The 17,808-nt window shown below is 40.6% G+C and overlaps 1 protein-coding gene across 4 annotated transcripts in view; it reads left to right on the plus strand.

Moving 5' to 3' along the window:
• The first annotated feature begins 1,854 nt into the window (after window positions 1-1,854).
• MAPK6 (mitogen-activated protein kinase 6) overlaps window positions 1,855-17,808 on the plus strand; it is a 54,150-nt gene continuing 38,196 nt past the window's right edge. The window contains exons 1-2 of one of the 4 annotated variants that reach the window (XM_064295228.1): window positions 1,857-1,968; window positions 8,462-8,740. The gene's annotated coding sequence lies outside the window, so the exon portion shown is untranslated. Of the gene's footprint in view, window positions 1,969-2,355; window positions 2,602-8,461; window positions 8,741-17,808 lie in introns of those variants that run through there. The other 3 variants (XM_003420529.4, XM_064295227.1, XM_010600079.3) reach the window with 3 other exon arrangements.

Genomic DNA, 17,808 nt, shown 5'->3' on the forward strand with positions numbered 1-17,808 from the left:
GTCAGGGCAGTCATTGGTTGTAGCTGGGCACTATCTAGTTCTTCGGGTCTCAGGATGATGTAGTCTCCGGTTCGTGTGACCCTTTCTGTCTCTTGGGCTTGCAATTACCTTGTATCCTTGGTATTCTTCATTCTCCTTTGATCCAGGTGGGTTGAGACCAATTGATGCATCTTAGATGGCTGCTCACAAGCTTTTAAGACCCCAGATGCCACTCTTCAAAGTGGGATGCAGAATGTTTTCTTAATAGATTTTATTATGCCAATTGACTTAGATGTCCCCTGAAACAATGGTCCCCAAACCCCTGCCCCTGCTACATTGGCCTTCGAAGCATTCAGTTTATTCAGGAAACGTCTTTGCTTTTGGTTTAGTTCAGTTGTGCTGACCTCACCTGTACTGCATGTTGTCTTTCACCAGGGCCCTTCCTGATGTCCCTAGTTTCTTCTAGCAGGTTCCAACAAGAGCAGGTAATCTGTATCTCTGCTCAAGAAGCACTCGTTTGACAATGCCTTATGGTATAGTTATGTTTCCATAACTATACACATGTTATACATATGTATAACATAACTAAACATATATTATACATATGTTATGTAACCAGTTGCCATCAAGTCGATTCTGACTCATGGTGATCCCATGTGTTTCAGAGGAGAACTGCTCCATGGGTTTTTATGACTATGACCTTTTAGAAGCAGACTGCCAGGACTTTCTTCTGAGGTACCTCTGGGTGAGCTACAGTTTGTACCATCCAGGGAGCCTACACCACAACACTGCTTTCTGGCAATAAATAGAAATATCAAATTTTGATAGTTTTCTCTTTCTTAATAGTACATAAATAATGGTGTGTTTCATAATAGAAGACATTTTAGATTTATTAAAATGTGGTACAGGACCAAAAACTACCAAAAAAATTTTTTTTTGGTCCTGTACCATATTTTAATAAATTTACAAAACAATAATTACCCTTATTATGAGTAATGTTCTCTTATTTATTATTTTGTTCTATTTCATTAGAAAAAAAATGCAGGTCATAGTCCAGCAAGATGGGTCACACAACCTGCAGTTTGAAAAACTAAGGAAAACTGAAACATTTTACAGCCCCACAATAGGATTAAGACTGGCTAAATTAACATAACTTTACAATTCAAGTGTCTGCATAAACATAACTTTAATTCCAAGATATTCTTGCCCAAGAAGATAAGCTTGCCTCCTTGTCTCGCTCACACTCATCCCTCCGCAGGAACACTTTCCCCCTCACCTCCTCTAGTCTATAGCTCCTTCTTGCTCCAGCTGAAAGGCCACCCATGACATCCTCTCCAGGAAGCCTTCTGCCAGCTTCTGACAGAATTAGATTTTCTCAGCACTTGTCCTTTAATTTGGGTGTCCTTTAATACGTTTGCCTTGTACTTCAGCTCTTACAGCCTTTCAGTTGATCTTGAAGTCCGGCCTTCCTGCTCCCGCCTAGGCCCTGGAGGCAGAACGAAGGCCAGTTTGTTTTGGATTGGCCAATGCCTTGCATGTAGTAGGTGCTCAGAAAACGTTCGCATGTAGTTTAGTCACTTCGTGCCCTAGGCCGGGCAGGCTGTCTCGCAGAGGCCGGGCAGGCAGTCTCGCAGAGCCCGCCCAGCTCCCCCGCTTCCTGGCCAGGCCACAGCCGCAGCCCACCAGAGGAACTAACTCGTGCCCTCTCCGGCCGCCCCGGAGACGCGCGGAACCCAGTCACCGGCGTTGGAAATTCCGGTGCGTGCAGGCGCTCGGCCGGGCGGGGGAACCCGTGGAGTGAGCCTGTGACGTGACGGGGGCGTAACTCCCAGAGGCCCCGCCCTCTCTCGCGGGTCGGGGTTACATGGCGGCGACTGCGGCAAAGCGAGAGCCTCGGAGACGCCGCTGCCGCCAGCACAGCCGGAGACCTGAGCGGATCCTGGGGCTGTCTGCAGGCCCCGCACTCTCCCGATGAGTCGGAGAAGTCCCGTGAGTGTGTGTGTGTACGCGTGCGGAGCGGTCGGCGGGCGGCTCGGGAGGGCACCACGGCGGGCCCGGCGGCGGCGGCGCCGGCTCCCGCTCCCGCTCCCTCCTCCATTGTGTGTACCCTCCGGCAGCCGTCGCTCAACAAAGGCGCTTTTGTTCCGTCTCCCGCCCGCCCCCCTGTTCGCCAGTCCGCGGCTCGGGCCTGCCCGGCGCGGGCAGTCGGGCCAGGGTCCCCTCGTGGGGCCGGCGCGCCCCTCCCACTTGGCACGCCCCTCGCTGGCCGCCGGGCCCCGCAGCGCCTGGCTCCGGGACCAGCACTGCCCGCTGCGGAACCGCCTCCCGATCCCGGCTTCGCGGGTTCGAAGCCCGGCCAGGCAGCGGGCGAGGGGCGGCGGCCGGGAGGGGCAGTCCCAGGGCGCGGGAGGTGGCGCGGAGTATAGCCTTCCTGGCAAGCTGCCTTTCGAAATGCTCCCGCGTCTCCTCCCCCATCCCACTCGGTGACTCGGCCTCAGCTGACTCCTGCCGGGCAAAGTCTCCAGTGGACTCGGCCGGCTACGTAACGCGCGCCACTCACCCAGCTCGGCTCAGCCCTGAAGCCCTTACTCTGCCCAAGTTTTGAATCTAACCATAAATGAGGTACAGAAAACTCGTCAGAGACCGAATTCTTAAACACCTCCCCCCCGCCCCCCGCCTTTCCTTCGCATCAGCTGGACGTTGTTGAGTGGTGGGCTGTAGAAATACCCAAAGGAAAACTTGTTTTGCTCACTGAAAAGGTCTTCCTCACTTTGCTATGCATTTTTATCTGACTCGTGAGGTGCGTTGGAAAGTAAGGGTGTTTGGGCCGCCTTTTGTTCCTTGGCTTAGTAAGACGACTGATTCAGGTGTTAAGTAAGAGATCTCTGAAGAAGGATCTTTTGGATTCCTTTCCTTTTTCTTTAGCTCGGTCGTTGGAATAGGTCCAGTGAGGGGAACTGGTGAGGTGGAATTAGAAGCCTACTGTTTTAGAAGCAAAATTCATGTTCTTTCTTTCAATGCTAAAAATGTTCTGAAGTCAGTCTCAGTTTTAGTATTAACTCCTACGGGTACAGAATGATTTGTCAGGGGAAAAAAATTAACAAGCGATAAGATGGAGAGCAGATAGCTTCAAAGTAACTTTCGGATTGCTGCTGCTTTTCGCTTGTTTGTTTTCTAAAAGTTCTGATGGGAACTTTTCAACGTTGGTTAATCAACATTGGGAAACTAGGATGGAAAGAATGATCTGACTAGAGAATGAATGTAGGGTCGGTCCGATGATAGGACCTGGCCCTGAAGGGAAACTCCCTCGAGAGTTTCTTCTTAGAAATGTCAGGTTTTAATGTATGGAAAATAATTTTGAACTGGGTGGAAGAAACCTTAAGATAAGTTGTTCATATATGTTTATGAGTGCTTGCTATGTGCCAAGGGATGTAAAGTCATATATATTCTTATATGTATATGCATGTATATGAAATATATTACATCATTTAATAAGAATTGCTTTGTGAAACTTGTAAAATTGCTTGTTGGCATCTTAAATTCAGTAATTGGGGTTATCTAAGAAATATGCCAGGTTTGAGCAGGGCATGTTTAATCACCTCGATATTGTTTCCAGGGAAAAAAACCTGGAAAAGGGGGAATTGTTTTAAACAATATATGAGGATATTTTGGATTTAAGTTAATTTGCAGTAAAGGATTCAAAGTAGTCCTTGGCTACTTTAAATGATTAAAAAAGAAGTTTGAGAAAGATTGGTTTGAAGATCAGTTAAATTTGCAAAAGGAAAAGCACACATTCTAATGACAAGTGTTAGTAATAAAAGTGTTGCCACATTTTACATAAACTCATTTAAGCACCATGAGAATTCATAAACTGACAAAATAGTGAGGTTTGCTGACTTAGGGTACCATGCTGAAGGGGTTGGGTGTGGGTAGGAGGAAGCTTAGAAGTGGTGCAAGTTTTGAGTTTGGTGATGACTCATCCTGCCCAGGACTGCTACGTGGCCTTTTTTTTTTTTTTTTTTTTTAATATGCTGTATTTTTTTAAATGATAGGCTAAGTTGTTTAAATCCACACTGTAATTCTCTCCTCTTTTATTTCTCTAAGGAGTAACAGTGGTTTCTCTAGAAAAAAAAAAAGCAATGGCTTCTTAAATTTCATTTTAAAAGCTCTTTGTGTTGTGTTTGAAAATAAACCAAATGTATGTATAAAAAAAATTTTTTTTTCCACTATGTATATATATTTTTGTTTTTAGATAGCATTTACCCTACAGGTGGAATTGTGTAACATTTCTTGAGAGGAAAGGTAAGATCAATTGCTAGGCATTTGCTAAAGTTAAATGATAGATGGAATTACTGAAACATGATTATACATAGGGCTTGATCATATCATCTATATAAATTTTATGTTTTAGTAAAGACAACTTAAATAAGTTGTTATGGCAATAGTTTTTTATCAGCCTCATTTAATATAGGCCGAATGTACCGTTTCAAATTTAAGACTTAAGTTGAAATTTGGCAACAAGATATTTTGACTGATTTTAAAACAGCCCATATTTAGCAGGTTGGCTTAAAATAAAATTGAGAATGGCAGTTTGTTTTAAAAGTGAAAAGAGAGAACTCTCCACCCCCGTGTCCTAGTTTTTCTGTGTATACTGTTTAATTTTCCCAAAATGATTTATTTGAGGAGTTTTGTGGGCAGTGAAATGTATTGGTGTATTGTTAATGTGAATTCAGTCTTTGGAGAGTTTTTTTTTTTTTTTTGCATTGTATGATTTGTAATAGTAATTTGTAAATTTGTAGAAGTTTAGTTCAGACTTTATTGAAGGTTTTCAAAGCCATCCATCACTGATTATTGACTAAATACAGGTTGAACATGTATTTCCAGTGTTGATTTTTTTTTTTTTTTAAAGAATATAGATGATTGGCTGTATGTGTAATTTAGAATTTATAAACAAACCAGCCTGTCTCCTTTCTACAGGGTATTCCCTTCTAAAATGGTGAGCCTTTTCACCACTGCTATCCAGTTCCTTATTTGCATTGCCCATCTGAAACTTGTATTACTCTAGGGCCCCCTGTTAAAACAGAAGGTGCCTTAAATGAAGATTCTGTGTAGTGTCGTTGGCTGCCCTCTGTCAGCTCCCCCATCAGCCAGTTTTGTTGTCTGTCATATATAACACTATGGCTTGCTAGTGGTACAGGGATTTCGATCAGTTTTATTGTTCAGGGCCGTGACTGAAACTTTACAATAATAATAATAATGTTATGGTAGCTAATGGCTTTTTCCAGGGGGTTGCTTCTCATGTGGAGCTGTAACGTAGCAGAGCCTAGTCCTGGCATTGGTGGGGTTTTTTTTTCCTTCCATAAAGTGCATTTATGGAAGATATTGAATGCCCTTTGATAGAGTTTTAAAATGTTTTTCATACACATCAGCCTTTTAAATCCATTCCTTAAAAGTTGTACAAAGAGCGAATTGTTACATAGTAAATCATATTTTCCTGCCACTTTTTCATTTAAAAATATGTTTTCTTATAGGAAAAAAAAGTATTAAAAAAATAATTTATTAGGATCCTAGCATTTTCTTCAGGGAAGAGTCTGCTTCTGCAGAATGTGAAATCTGTATGAATTTAATTTTGTGCAACCATGTTGTTGTTGGAGACCCCAGATGTGCAGAGAAGAACTGCTTCATAGGGTTTTCAAGGCTGTAATCTTTTGGAAGCAGATTGCCAGACCTGTCTTCCGAGGTGCCTCTGGGTGGGTTCAAACTGCCAGCCTTTTGGCTAGTTGAGCACTTAACTGTTTGTGCCAGCCAAGAACTCTCTGTACACTGGTAAAACTATAAGACGTTAGTGTGAGAGAGGAGTCATGGATATCATCTTGCCCCGGGTGCATCATTTGACAGCTAAGCAAACTGAGGCCCAGAGAGATCTAAAACCATGCTACTTAAAGTTTGGTTCATGGATTAGCAGTATTAACATCACCTGGGAACTTGTTGGAGCCCTGCTGGCACAGTGATTAAGAACCATGGCGAGCTATGGCAGCTAACCAAAAGGTTAGCATTTAAGCCCACCAGCCGCTCCTTGGAAACTCTGTGTATGAGACAGTTGTACTCTGACCTTTTGGGTTGCCATAGGTCAGAATCAACTTGAGGGAAAACAGGTTGGTTTGGTTTTGGGAACTTGTTAGAAGCAGGGCTTTGAACCAGTTTGTTCTGGTTCAAACCCCTGCTGAGAATTTACATTTCTGCCCCAGATATACTGAATCAGAATCTACGGTTTAACAGTACCCCAGGTGATTCTTATGTATAACAAATTTTGAGAACCACTGCTATACTGGTGGTTCTCGGAACTGTCCCTAACCAGCAGCCTTAGCATGGCCTGGGAACTTGTTAGAAATGCAGATTCTCAGCGCGGATTCGAACCTGCGTTGGAAGCCCTGGTTGTAAGTGCAGAATCTTAGGCCCCATTTCAGACCACTGAATCAGAATGTGCATTTTAACAAGATTCTAAGGTGTTTCAAATGCACATTCAGTTTGAGAAGCACTGCTAAGTGATGTACACATAGTTGCTCAACTGGTTAGTGACTGATTTGGAAAACCCAGGTCTTCTGGTTTGCTCTTCCCTCTGGCCCTCCTGAAAAAAGTGAAATAAAAAATTGAGGCTGTAATTAGGACTGTCGAGTGGAACTTTCGGAGCCCTGGTGGCACAGTGGTTAAAAGCTTGGCTGCTAACCAAAAAGTCGGCAATTTGAACCCACCAGCCACTCCTTGGAAACCCTATGGGGCAGTTCTACTCTGTCCTGTAGGGTCACTGTGAGTCAGAATCGACTCAGTGGTGATGGTTTTTAATGGAACTTTCTGTGATGATGAAAGTATTCTGTGCTGTCCAGTAAGGTACCTAGTAACCTTGTGGGACTGACTGTTGAGCCCTTGACAGGTAGCTAGTGCAGCTGAGGAACTAAAGTCTTAATTTTGTTTAATATATATTTAAATAGCTGCATAGGCTTCCATATTGGCCAGCGTGGATCTGGGTGATCTTTGATAATTTAGTAGCTGAAGAAGCTCCATTTAGTTTTCCCCTCTTCATTTGCAAATTGGAGACATAGTAGGTTTTATAGCTGTTCCTTTTTGTTTTTTATTCTTATTTAAATAGATTGGTGACCCCGCGTTATGAAAACAGTCGCTTATTTGGATGATTTCAGGTTAACTTTCAGCTTTCATCTAAAAAGGGACAATTTTCAGTTCAACAGAGTAAATGCAGATATCTGGGAGCTCTTTTTGCTGTGTCATCAAAAACATTCTCCACCTGAAATGAGACATTATTTTGATGGAAAATATCCAGACTTTTGTTACATAAGTGTTTGCGTTTATGTTGTCTTTGATGGTCTATGTGTTGCAGTGGTGTGCGAGCACAGGCCAACCTGGTACTTTCAATTGAGTTTCAGTTATTGCTGCATGAGATATTTAAAGCGCCTGGTTATATATATACTTATTGGCCTTTAGTTCTCTTTTTTCTCTTTGTTTACATGGTGTATTAGAGAAAAGAGAGATTTCTTTGTTGGTTCTCAAAAGAATTTTCATTTTAGAGAAAATTAATCCTAAGAAAACAGCCATCATTTCCAGTTAGCCAATAAGATTTTTCATTTTTAATATTGTTCATATCCATCCCTTCCTTTATATCCTCATTGTCAGGTTTGAATCAGTCTTGAGTAGCCTGTGAGTTGTGTGGCCTGAGATATAATTTCAGAATGAAAGATTGGGAGACTGCTTCCCTATTGTTACTTTTCTAGTATGTCTGAATATTATTTTAGTGATTATTATAAAGCAGTGCTGATTTTCTGATTGACACTCCTTTGTTCAAGAAAATAGATAATCTGAGTTGAAAGAATGTGTACATTTTTCCACTTGCCTTAATCAAGATATTTTCACTTGAGTTAAAAAATAAAATAGCTGTTAATATTTTAGGTTTTCTTTAATTATCTCTTACATAGGGCTGAATGGAAGGCTTTTGCCGTTGGCCTAGTACCTCCAGGCCTGCTGGCACTTTTTGAGAGTGAATTGATGGGCCATTTGTTATGTTATTTCCAGGTGCAGAAACAGAGTGGTTCTTTACCTCCCCACCTTATGCAGTGGGAAGATTCTAACCTGAGAGTCAGACTGGTCTGTGTCCAACTTCTGGCTTATATATTTACTGTGCATGTGACTTTAGTTCTTAGAGCATCAGTGCTTTTGTTTGTAAAATGAAGTTTACAGGGTTGTAGTTAAAAGTAAAAAATAATTTGTCACTTAGAAAATGCCTGGCACGTAATAGATAGTAACTGTGAGTTACCTTCCCCTCCTCTGCTGTTTGGCTTTCGTAGCCTTCTGTAATTTAGTCTTATGCTTGAGATTCCAACCAGGCTTAAATATACATTTTGTTTTTAAGTCTTGTTGGTCCCCATCAGTTGCTCTAACTTCCATGTCTTCATCAATGTTGTACTGCTTGCAGATTCTTCAACTTGTGCTCTGGATTCCTTCTCTTGACATCTTAAGGACTCATCTCCTCCTTGCCTGCATCATGATTTTACCCTTTCGGTTGGATCATCTTCATTCATATACAAATGTGCTCTGAAGCTCCACTGTCCAATGTGGTAGCCACATGTGGCTATTTAAATAAAAATTAGTTTAAAAAAATTCAGTTTTCCTGCTAGCAAGCAGCCATCTAAGATGCATCAATTGGTCTCAACGCACCTGGAGCAAAGGAGAATGAAGAACACAGAGATACAAGGTAATTATGAGCCCAAGAGACGGAAAGGACCACATAAACCAGAGACTACATTAGCAGAGACCAGAAGAACTAGATGGTGCCTGGCTGTAACCAATGACTGCCCTGACAGGGAACAGATGCGGCAGGAGAGCAGTGGGATGCAGACCTCAAATTCTCAGAAAAAGACCAGACTTAATGGTCTGACTGAGACTAGAAGGACCCCAGAGTCCAAGGTCCCCAGACCTTCTGTTAGCCCAAGACTGGAACCGTTCCCAAAGCCAACTCTTCAGACAGGGATTGGACTGGTCTATGGGATAGGAAATGATACTGGTGAAGAGTGAGCTTCTTGGATCAAGTAGACACTTGAGACTATATGGGCAGCTCCTATCTGGATGGGAGATGAGAGGGCAGAGGGGGTCAGAAGCTGGCTGAATGGACATGAAAATAGAGTGGAGGGAAAGAGTGTGCTGTCTCATTAGGGGGAGAGCAACTAGGAGTAAATAGCAAGGTGTATATAAATTTTTATATGAGAGACTGACTTGATTTGTAAACTTTCACTTAAAGCACAATAAAAATTTTTTTAAAAATCAGTTTTTTAGTCGCGCTAGCCGTATTTCAGTTGTCCTGTGGGCATGTATGGCTAATGGCTACTGTATTGGAGCATCTCCATCATTGCGGAAAGTACAGCTGGACAGTGCTGCCCTAGAGAGGATCCCTTCTTAAAACCCTTCCCTGGTCCACATTCTTCTCTAGCTACAGCCTCATTTCCCTGATCCTCTTCCGAGGGATTTTTGAGAGTTGCCTTTGTGTGTTCTCTCCATTTCCTTTTACTCTTCAGTTTATTCCAGACTGTATTCCATCACCATCGTGTCAGTGAAACTGCTCTAGTCAATGTTACCATTGACTTCCTGAATTACCAAATCCATCTTTATTTCACAGGACTGCAAGCATTCAAAATAGTGTCCACTGTTGTTTGCATATTTACCTGCCTTTCTTGGCTTATGAGATAGATACATATTCTTTTATAGGCTTCTGTCATTAACTTGCCTATAAGAATTGACATATCCCAGGATTTAGTCCTGTGCTTTGTTGTTTCATTTTTCTAAATTCTTTCCCTCGGTTTTCTTATTCAACTTACTGTCTTAAGTACCACTTATATGCAGGTAATTTCTAAATTTCCCTGGTTTAGACTTCTCCGCTTAGCACCAGACACATCTATCCAACTGCCTAGGTGACATTACCACGTAGTTATCTAAATGTTGTTGTTAAGTGCTATTGAGTTGATTTCGACTCATAGCGACCTCATGTGACAGAGCTGCATAGGCTTTTCTAGGCTGTAATCTTTACAGGAGCGGATCTCCAGGTCTTTCTCCTGCAGAGCTGCTGGGTGAGTTTAAACCACCAACCTTTCAGTTAGCAGCTGAGTGCTTAACTGTGGCGCCACCAGAGCTCCTTAGTTATCTAAATAGGCAGCTTAAATATAACATGTTCAAAGTAGAACTCCTTCTCCCATATTGTTTTTCTCCCAGTCTTTCCATCTCAGTAAATGGCACTTAGGAGTTATCCTTGAATCCTTTTACAGTTAGTTTTATGTGTCAGCTTGGCTAGACTATGGTACGCAGTTGTTTGGTTAAAGACTAGTCCAGATGCTATTTTGAAGAAATTAACATGTGATTAAATCTGTTTGCCTCAAGTAAATTGACCTTCGGAATGTGAGTGGGCCTCATACAATCAGTTAAAGACCTTAATGGCAAAAAGAAAGTTTTCCTAGTGTATTCTGCCTTCAGACTATTAATAGACATTTTGCCAGAATTCTCTCACCCTCCATTCACCTGACCTCAGGCTTTTGGGACATAAGACTGTAGGTATCTGTAGCCTGTCATCTGACCTATGGAGCCAATTCCTTAAAATTAGTCAATCAGTACCTCCTCTCCCTATCTATCTGTATATTTCCTGGTTCTGTTTTTCTAGAGAACCCTGACTAAGACAACTTTCTCATATTCCTCATTTCTGATCTATTGCCAAGCTCTCTTGGTCTCTATAAATACATTTGAATCTGTCTTTTGTTTTACATCACCATTTCCAGCGCCCTAGTCTCAGCCACTCTCATCTCATCTAGCCTACTGAAATAGCCTTCAGTCCATTCTCTTCCTGGTAGTTGGAATCGTCTTTTAAAATGTTCCGTTTAAAATGTAATTATGGCAGTTGCCTACTTAAAACCCTTCAGTAGTTTTCTTTACATATAGAATACAGAGTCCTGGCCAGGATGTGTAAGGCCCTGCCTTGGATGTCTTTCCTACATATCCAGCCTCATCTCTACCTCTCTCCCCACTCATTTGCCTTAGGTGCTCTAGCCAAGCTGACATCCTTTCATCTTCTCCAGAATGCCAAGTCCTGTCCTGCCTTAGGTTGTGTGTGCTGTTTCCTTGGGCTGGAATGCTCTCTTCCCATCCCTTAGTAATGCTGGTACTCTCTCATTATTCCAGCCTCAGCTCCTCATATGGCCATTTCCAATCACAGCACAAGGCGAAATCCGAAAGTATGTTATTTATTAGTTCACTTATCAGTCTTTCCTCACTAGTATATAAGCTCTTTGGTAGCAGGGGAACCTTTACTGTCTTATTCTCCACTATAATCCTCAGTCAGTGCCTATCATGTGTAAATTTCTGTGGACTGTGTAAAACATTTGTTTTATTCCCTAAAACTTCTAAAGGAAAAAGTTACATTAAAAATTGCACTGTAATTAATATAGCATGTGATTCTGGACTGGGTCCTTTAGCTACCAAACACATTATTGGGACAATTAGAAAAACTTAAAAGTGGTCTGAGTGTTAAATGGTAGCTATATTTTTTCTTTTTTTTATATACCAGTGATAGTTTCCTGATTTTGGTGGTTGTATTTCTCAATCATTTTTTAAATTTTAGGGAATTTCCAACCAAGCATGTTGTTCTTTCCATTTGATGAGACTCCAGAAATGTTTTGTATGGCCTTGTACAATGTGGCCTTCTTCAGACCCTCATCAGGCTTACCTTGAAAACTACAGCAGTTAGATTTGATGTGCATTCTGAAAAGCTGTGGTGATAGATGCCATAGACCACGCTAGAATGGAATGAAGAGTAAAATGAGAGTAGGGTCAAGGTCCTGCATGATATCTACTTGGTATTGTATGGACTGATAGAATTTTTTTTTAATATAATTTTTATCGTACTTTATGTGAAAGTTTACAAATCAAGTCAGTCTCTCACACAAAAACCCGTATACACCTTGCTACACACTCCCAATTACTCTCCCCCTAATGAGACAGCCTGATTTCTCCCTCCACTCTCTCTTTTTGTGTCCATTTCCCCACCTTCTAACCCCCTCTACCCCCTCACCTATGCCAGCATAGCCTCCAGTGTCCACCTGATCCAAGAAGCTCACTCCTCACCAGCATCCCTCTCCAACACATTGTCCAGTCCAATCCATGTCTGAAGAGTTGGATTCGGAAATGGTTCCTGTCCTGGGCCAACAGAAGGTCTGGGGCCATGACCACCGGGGTCCTTCCAGCCTCAGTCAGACCATTCAGCCTGGTCTTATGAGAATTTGGGGTCTGCATCCCACTGCTGGCCTGCTCCCTCAGGGGTTCTCTGTCATGTTCCCTGTCAGGGCAGTCATAGGTTGTACCTGGGCACCATCTAGTTCTTCTGGTCTCAGGCTGATGTAGTCTCTGGTTCATGTGGCCCTTTCTGTCTCTTGGGCTCATAATCACCTTGTGTCCTTGGTATTCTTCATTCTTTGATCCAGGTGGGTTGAGACCAATTGATGCATCTTAGATGGCTGCTTGCTAGCGTTTAAGACCCCAGATGCCACTCTTCAAAGTGGGATGCAGAATGTTTTCTTAATAGATGTTGTTATGCCAATTGACTTAGATGTCACCTGAAAGCATGGTCCCCAGACCCCTGCCCCTGCTACGCTGACCTTCAAGGCATTCAGTTTATTCAGGAAACTGCTTTGCTTTTGGTTTAGTCCAGTTGTGCTGACGTCCTCTGTATTGTGTGCTGTCTTTCCCTTCACCTAAAGTAGTTCCTATCTACTATCTAATTAGTGAATGCACCTCTTCCACCCTCCCTCCTACCCCCTCTCATAACAACAAAAGAATGTTTTCTTCTCAGTTTAAACTGTTTCTCAAGTTCTTATAATAGTGGTCTTATACAATATTTGTCCTTTTGCAACTAACTAATTTCACTCAGCATAACGCCTTCTAGGTTCCTCCATGTTATGAAATGTTTCACAGATTCCTTCAGCGATGCGTAGTAGTCCATTGTGTGACTATACCATAATTTATTTATCCATTCATCTGTTGATGGGCACCTTCGTTCCTTCCATGTTTTTGTTATTGTAAACAGTGCTGCAATAAACATGGGTGTGCATATATCTGTTCGTGTAAAGGCTCTTATTTCTCTAGGATATATTCCAAGGAGTGGGATTGCTGGATCGTATGGTAGTTCTATTTCTAGCTTTTTAAGGAAGCGCCAAATCGATTTCCAAAGTGGTTGTACCATTTGACATTCCCACCGCAGTGTATAAGTGTTCCAGTCTCTTCACAGCCTCTCCAGCATTTATTATTTTGTGTTTTTTTGGATTAATGCCAGCCTTGTTGGAGTGAGATGACATCTCATTGTAGTTTTGATCTGCATTTCTCTAATGGCTAATGATCGTGAACATTTCCTCATATATGTGTTAGCTACGTGAATGTCTTCTTTAGTGAAGTGTCTATTCATGTCTTTTGCCCATTATTTAATTGGGTTATTTGTCTTTTTGTAGTTGAGTTTTTGCAGTATCATGTAGATTTTAGAGATCGGGCGCTGATTAGAAATGTCATAACTAAAAACTTTTTCCCAGTCTGTAGGTAGTCTTTTTACTCTTTTGGTGAAGTTTTTGGTTGAGCATAGGTGTTTGATTTTTAGGAGCTCCCAGTTGTCTAGTTTTTCTTCTGCATTCTTCATAATGTTTTGTATACTGTTTATGCCATGTATTAGGGCTCCTAACATTGTCCCTATTTTTTCTTCCATGATCTTTATCATTTTAGAGTTTATATTTAGGTCATGGATCCATTTTGAGTTACTTTTTGTGCATGGAGTGAGGTATGGGTCTTGTTTCATTTTTTTGCAGATGGATATCCAGTTATGCCAGCACCATTTGTTAAAAAGACTGTCTTTTCCCCAATTAACTGTTTTGGGGCCTTTGTCAAATATCAAGTACTCATATGTGGATGAATTTATGTCTGGATTCTCAATTCTGTTCCATTGGTCCATGTATCTGTTGTTGTACCAGTACCAGGCTGTTTTGACTACTGTGGCGGTATAATAGGTTCTAAAATCAGGGAAAGTAAGGCCTGTGACTTTGTTCTTCTTTTTCAGTAATGCCTTATTTATCCGGGGCCTCTTTCCCTTCCATATGAAATTGGTGATTTGTTTCTCCATCTCGTTAAAGAATGTCGTTGGGATTTGGATCAGAATTGCATTAAATGTATGGATTGCTTTTGGTAGAATAGACATTTTTATAATGTTAAGTCTTCCTATGCACGAGCAAGGTACGTTTTTCCACTTACGTAAGTCTCTTGGTTTCTTGCAGAAGTGTCCTGTAGTTTTCTTTGTATAAGTCTTTTACATCTCTGGTAAGGTTTATTCCTAAGTATTTTATCTTCTTGGGGGCTACTGTAAATGGCATTGATTTGGTGATTTCCTCTTTGATGTTCTTTCTGTTAGTGTAGAGGAATCCAACTGATTTTTGTATGTTTATCTTGTATCCCGATACTCTGCTGAACTCTTCTATTACTTTCAGTAGTTTTCTGGAGGATTCCTTAGGGTTTTCTGTGTATAAGATCATGTCATCTGCAAATAGAGATACTTTGACTTCTTCCTTGCCAATCTGGATGCCCTTTATTTCTTTATCTAGCCTACTTGCTCTGGCTAGGACTTCCAGCACAGTGTTGAATAAGAGTGGTGATAAAGGGCATCCTTGTTTGGTTCCCGATCTCAGTGGGAATGCTTTCAGGCTCTCTCCATTTAGGGTGATGTTGGCTGTTGGCTTTGTATGAATGCCCTTTATTATGTTGAGGAATTTTCCTTCTATTCCTATTTTGCTGAGTTTTTATCATGAGTGGGTGCTGAACTTTGCCAAATGGCTTTTCTGCATCAATTGATAAAATCATGTGATTCTTGTCTTTTGTTTTATTTATGTGGTGGATTACATTAATTGTTTCTCTAATGTTGAACCATCCCTGCATACTTGGTATGAACCCCACTTGGTCATGGTGAATTATTTTTTTGATAAGTTGTTGAATTCTATTGGCTAGAATTTTGTTGAGGATTTTTGCATCTGCATTCATGAGGGATATAGGTCTATAATTTTGTTTTCTTGTGGTGTCTTTACCTGGTTTTGGTATCAGGGATATGGTGGCTTCGTAGAATGAGTTTGGTAGTATTCTGTCCTTTTCTGTGTTCTGAAATACCTTTAGTAGTAGTGGTGTTAACACTTCTCTGAAAGTTTGGTAGAACTCTGCAGTGAAGCTGTCTGAACCAGGGATTTTTTTTGTTGGGAGTTTTTTGATTACCTTTTCAATCTCTTTTGTTATGGGTCTATGTAGTTCTATCTCTCTTTGTGTTAGTTTAGGTAGGTAGTGTGTTTCTAGGAATTCATCCATTCCAGGTTTTCAAATTTGAGTACAGTTTTGCATAGTAATCCGATACAATTCTTTTAATTTCAGTTGGGTCTGTTGTAATATCACCCAGCTCGTTTCTTATTCGAGTTATTTGCTCCCTCTCCTGTTTTTCTTTTGTCAGTTTGGCCAGAGGTTTATCAATTTTGTTGATTTTTTTTTTTTTTTAAAAACCAGGTTTTGGTCTTGTTAATTCTTTCAATTGTTTTTCTGTTTTCTATTTCATTTAGTTCAGCTCTAATTTTTATTATTTGTTTTCTCCTGGTGCCTGTGGGTTTCTTTTGTTGCTCTCTTTGTTCAAGTTGTAGGGATAATTCTTTGATTTTGCCACTTTGTTCTTTTTGGACGTGTGCATGTATTGATACAAACTGGCCTCTGAGCACCACTTTTGCTGTGTCCCAAAGGTTCTGATAGGAAGGGTTTTCGTTTTCTTTGGATTCTCTGAATTTCTTTATTCCATCCTTAATGTCTTCTATAATCCAGTCTTTTTTGAGCAGGGTATTGTTCAGTTTCCAAGTGTTTGATTTCTTTTCCCTGCTTTTCCTGTTACTGATTTCCACTTTTATGGCCTTATGGTCAGAGAAGATGCTTTGTAATATTTCAATGTTTTGGATTCTGCTAAGGCTTGCTTTATGACCTAATATGTGGTCTATTCTAGAGAATGTTCCATGTGCACTGGAAAAGAAAGTATACTTGGTTGCTGTTGGGTGGAGTGTTCTGTATATGTCTACGAGGTCAAGTTGGTTGATTGTGGCATTTAGATCTTCCTTGCCTTTATTGAGCTTCTTTCTGGGTGTCCTGTCCTTCACTGAAAGTGGTGTGTTTAAAATCTCCTGTTATCGTGGAGCTGTCTATCTCACTTTTCAATGCTGATAGAGTTTGTTTTATGTATCTTGCAGCCCTGTCATTGGGTGCATAAATATTTAATATGGTTATATCTTCTTGGTTATTATTGTCTTTTTAATCATTATATAGTGTCCTTCCTTATCCTTTCTGATGCATTTCACTTTAAAGTCTATTTTGTTGGAAATTAATATTGCCACGCCTGCTGTTTTTTGATTGTTGTTTGCTTGATATATTTTTTTCCATCCTTTGCATTTTAGTTTGTGTGTCTAAGGTGTGTCTCTTGTAGGCAGCATATAGACAGATCTTGTTTTTTAATCCATTCTGCCACTCTCTGTCTCTTTACTGGTGCATTTAGTCCATTTACATTCAGGGTAATTATGGATAGGTATGAATTTAGTGCTATCATTTTGATACCTTTTTTTGTGTGTTGACAGTTTCTTTTCCCAGTTTGATTTTATGTGCTGAGTAGATTTTCTTTATATATTGTCCTTTCCTCATATTTGTTGTTGTTGATTTTGTTTCTGCTGAGTCTGTATTTTTCCCTTGTATTTTATTTTGATGAGTAGCATAGTTTGTCTCCTTTGTGGTTACCTTATTAATATAAAATTATATTTTACTGCTTTTTTTCTAAATGTTAAACTTTTATTTCTTTGTATCACCGTATCTTCCTCTCCGTATAGAAAGTGTATGATTACATTTCTTAGTCCCTCTTTATTATTTTAATGTTGTCTTTTTTATAATAACATTGCCGTTACCCTGTGTTGGGCTTTTTTTTTTTTTCTTTAAATCTTGCTTTGCTTTTTTGGATTTCCCTGTCTGGGTTGACTTCTGGTTGCTCTGGCCAATGCTGTAGTCTTGGGTTGATACCTGATATTATTTATTTTCTAACCAAAGAACTCACTTTAGTATTTCTTGTAGTTTTGGTTTGGTTTTTACGAATTCCCTCAACTTGTGTTTATCTGGAAATGTCTTAATTTCACCTTCAAATTTAAGAGACAGTTTTGATGGATATATGATTCTTGGCAGGCAATTTTGTTCCCTAAGTTTTTAAAATACGTCATTCCATCGCCTTCTTGCCTGCATGGTTTCTGCCGAGTAGTCCGAGTTTATTCTTATTGGCTCTGCTTTGTAGGTGACTTTTCATTTATCCCTAGGTGCTTTTAAAATTCTCTGTTTACCTTTGGTTTTGGTAAGTTTGATTATAATATGTCTTGGTGACTTTCTTTTCAGATCCACCTCACGTGGAGTTTGATGAGCATCTTGGATAGATATCTTCTCATCTTTCACAATATCAGGGAAGTTTTCTGCCAACAAATCTTCAACAATTCTCTCTCTATTTTCTCTACACCACACAGCTGAAATGGTTAGAGTTTGCCAACAAGGGCCTATTCTCCCGAAATAGTCCCACAAAGGTCCATGCAGAAGGGAAAGTTGCTCAAGGTCCATGGACGGTTTATGCCTGGACAGGAGCCGCTTCTGTCCTGAGCTCCACTGGTTAATGGAGCTAGCAAATTATCTTTTCCCCCAAATTGCAAATTTTTT

The sequence above is a fragment of the Loxodonta africana genome, chromosome 12 (genome assembly GCF_030014295.1).
Source record: "Loxodonta africana isolate mLoxAfr1 chromosome 12, mLoxAfr1.hap2, whole genome shotgun sequence".
Taxonomy (NCBI): Eukaryota; Metazoa; Chordata; class Mammalia; order Proboscidea; family Elephantidae; genus Loxodonta; species Loxodonta africana.